Source organism: Amblyomma maculatum, chromosome 6, assembly GCF_055883805.1.
Source record: "Amblyomma maculatum isolate TAMU_Amacu chromosome 6, ASM5588380v1, whole genome shotgun sequence".
In the NCBI taxonomy this organism is placed as follows: domain Eukaryota; kingdom Metazoa; phylum Arthropoda; class Arachnida; order Ixodida; family Ixodidae; genus Amblyomma; species Amblyomma maculatum.
The window spans coordinates 175,845,828-175,849,460 of NC_139349.1; positions in this window are offsets into that span (position 1 = coordinate 175,845,828).

Sequence of the window (3,633 nt, forward strand, 5' to 3'; positions counted from 1 at the left end):
GTCATGCGCGAATGTTTTCCTCCTCCGCCTCCTTCCTAACCCCCCCCCCCCGCCTCCGAAATCAATTGGAGGAAAACGAAGAGCGCGGGAAAGCACGATGCGAACAACAAGACACCGGTCACAGTGGCGGTCGTACGCTAATGCGGGTAGTACGGCTTAAGCCCCACAATGTGCACGTCAAAGCTGGGCATTAGATGTTTTGATTGTGCGGCGCCGTCTGGAATAACTTCAGAACTGATATTACTGACGTAACAGTGTCTACGGCCTGAAGTAGTGGAAAAGGAGTTCCTCGGACGAGCCTGGGCGGCGGACTGGTGTCCACTGCAAGGCTTGGTCACCAGGTTTATAGTCAACCCTGTTGATGGCGGAGGTTGTAAGCGGCGCCCGCCAAAGGCCTGCTGCCGTCCGATGTGCACGCGGCGGACTGGCGGTAGGGTATATTGCTGGGCATCTGGGGCAAGTTGGTCATCTTCTGGACACTGGAGCATGGCATCAAGCATGCTCTGAATTTCGCGCCCGTACACAAGTTCGAAATGGCGGGAAGCGTGTTGTTTCCTGTAGGGCCGTATTATACGCAAAGGTAACGTACGGCAGCACCTCATCTCAAGACTTGTGCTGCACGTCGGCGTACATTGACAGTATGTCCGCAATCGTCTTGTTCAGTCTTTCGGTAAGCCCATTACTCTGGATGGTACGCTGTAGTCTTGGAAGTGGCATTTCGGGGGTTTGAGTATGAGGTCAGCCGAACAGAGGTCTTCCAGGATAGCACGAAGGCATTGAAGATGTTGGCCAAACGCTTCTTTAAAAAAAAAAACCCGACGACGTCATCCAGGTATTCAAGACTACTCTTCCACTTGAGGCCCGTAAGGACGATGTCCATCGGAGTAACAAAGGGGTATTTTTTTAGCGGTCTTTTTGGACCACTTCGATTTGTCAATAGCCGCTCTTCAAATCAATAGGCGAAAAGTATTTAGCACGTCGTAATCGTTTCAGTGAATCATCGATGCATGGTAAGGGGTATACGTCTCTTTTTTTGTCACATTGTTCAATTTCCGATAGTCCACGCAAAATCGGATTTTTTTTTTGGCACATTGTTCAATTTCCGACAGTCCACGCAAAATCGGAGGGTGCCGTCCTTCTTGACAAGGACGATTGGCAAAGACCAAGGACTTTGCGAAGGCTGCACAACGCCATCATCAAGCATCTCCTGAATTTGCGTTCGGATCACTTCCCGTTCTTTCGCAGACACACGATAAGGCTGCAGTCGTATAGGGCGTCATAAGTAACGATGCGATGTTGCGTGATAGGCGTTTGACGAACCTTCGAGGAAGAAGTAAAGCAGTACTTGAAGTGCAGCAACAGTTGCTCTAAGACCCGCCGTTTCTCCTTGGCCAAGTGGCAGTGCAGACGTTGCCAAGAGATGGTCATTTAGTTTCGACTGCCGTGGATGCAAAACAGACCGGATCGTGCGCAACAGGGTAGGCGAAAGCGATAGGCGCAGTTCCCGGAAACAAGCGCCGGTGCTCATTAGAAAAATTGGTGACAAAGAGTGCAGCCCGGCCCTTTTGAAGCGACAGTAAACTGCGAGCAGCGCAGATGCCTTGAGCTAGCAGGAGTGAATGGTTCGTCTCCGCGTAGACGACACGGAAGTCATCGCAGGTAACTTACAACCATACTAAATCAATACAATTTAGTATGGGCTACGACGACATAGACTAATATGGACAAATTAATTGTACCACAAAAAAAGAATCGTTCGCCTCATTACTAACCTTGAACGATCATTTCCCACAACAGATGTCTTTCAAAGACATAACATCATTCGCATCGACAATCTTTATGAATTCCGTCTTCTGCAAACAATGTATTTTTCTTCCACCAATCATCATCATCATCAGCCTGATTATACCCACTGCAGGGCGAAGGCCTCTCCCATATTTCTTCACTTAACCCGGTTCTGTGCTAGCTGCATCCACTTGACCCCTGCTAACTTCTTAATCTCATCCTAACTTTCTGCCGCCCCCTGCTACGCTTTTCTTCCCTTGGAATCCAGTTTGTTACCCTCAGCGACCATCGGTTATCCTCTCTTCGCACTACATGTCCTGCCCATGTCCATTTCTTCTTCTTAATTTCCACTACAATGTCGGTAACTTGAGTTATTTCTCTGACCCACTCTGAACGCTTTCTATCTCTTAATGTTACCCCTACCATTTTTCGTTCCATAGCATCTGGGTTGTCCTCAACTTAAGTAGAACTCTATTGGTTAGCCTCCACGTTTCAGCCCCATAGGTGAGTACAGGCAAGATGCAACTGTTGTATACTTTCCTCTTGAGCGATACCGGTAAGCTGCTAGTCATAATCTGCGAGTGCTTGCCAAATGCGCTCCATCCCAATCTTATTCTTCTTGTTATTTCCTTTACATGGTCCGGATCTGCGGTTACTACCTGTCCTAAGTAGACATATTCGCCTACTACTTCCAGTATTTCGCTACCTAATGAAAACTGCTGTTCCTTCCCGAGGCTGTTGAACATTACCTTAGCCTTCTGCATATTGATTTTCAAGCCTACCTTTCTACTTTTTCTGTCTAGATAAACAATCATTATTTGCAGTTCATCCCCCGAGTTGCTTAGCAATGCAAAGTCATCAGCAAATCGCAGATTACTGAGGTATTCTCCATCTACCCTTATCCCTAACTGCTCCCATTCCAAGTCTCTGAATACTTCCTCTAAACAAGCTGTGAATAGTACTGGGGAAGATTGTGTCTCCTTGCCTAACACCTTTCTTTATGGGATTTTTGTTACTTTTTTTATGCAGAACTATGGTTGCTGTGCAGCCACTATATGTATCTTCCAGCACTTTCACGTACAGCTCGTCTACCCCCTGATTTCGCAATGCCTGCATCACCGCCGAGGTTTCAACCGAGTCAAATGCGTTTTCGTAATTAATGAATGTTATGTATAGGGCTGGTTATATTCCGAGCAATTTTCTATCACCTGATTGATGGTATGGATATGATCGATAGTAGAGTACCGTTTCCGAAACCCTGCTTGATCCTTTGCTTGATTGCAGTCTAAGGTTGTCCTGATTCTATTAGCGATTACCTTAGTAAATACCTTATACGTAACAGACAGTAAGGTGATTGGTCTGTCATTTTTAAGGTCCTTAGAGTCCCCTTTCTTGTGAATGAGGATAATGTTTGCATTCTTCCATGCTTCCGGTACCATCGATGACACCAGGCACTGCGTATACAGGGCGGCCAGTTTTTCTAGCACGATATCCCCCCCGTCCTTCAGCAAATCTGTAGTTATCTGATCCTCTCCAGCTGATTTCCCCCTTTTCATAATTTCTAGTGCTTTCTTGACCTCGTTCTTCGTCACTGGTGGAACGTCTGACTGTTTTTCCCTACCGCCAATCTCATTACGGTCCTGACTACTTTGGTTACTTTAGAGATCTGTATAGAACTCCTCGGCTACTTTGACTATCTTGTCCATATTAGTGATGACGTTGCCCGCCTTGTCCCTTATCGCATACATCTGGTTTTTGCCTATGCCCAATTTCTTCTTTACCACTTTAAGATTTCCCCCGTTCTTTTCAGCATGCTCAATTTTCTCCATGTTATACGTCCTTATATCG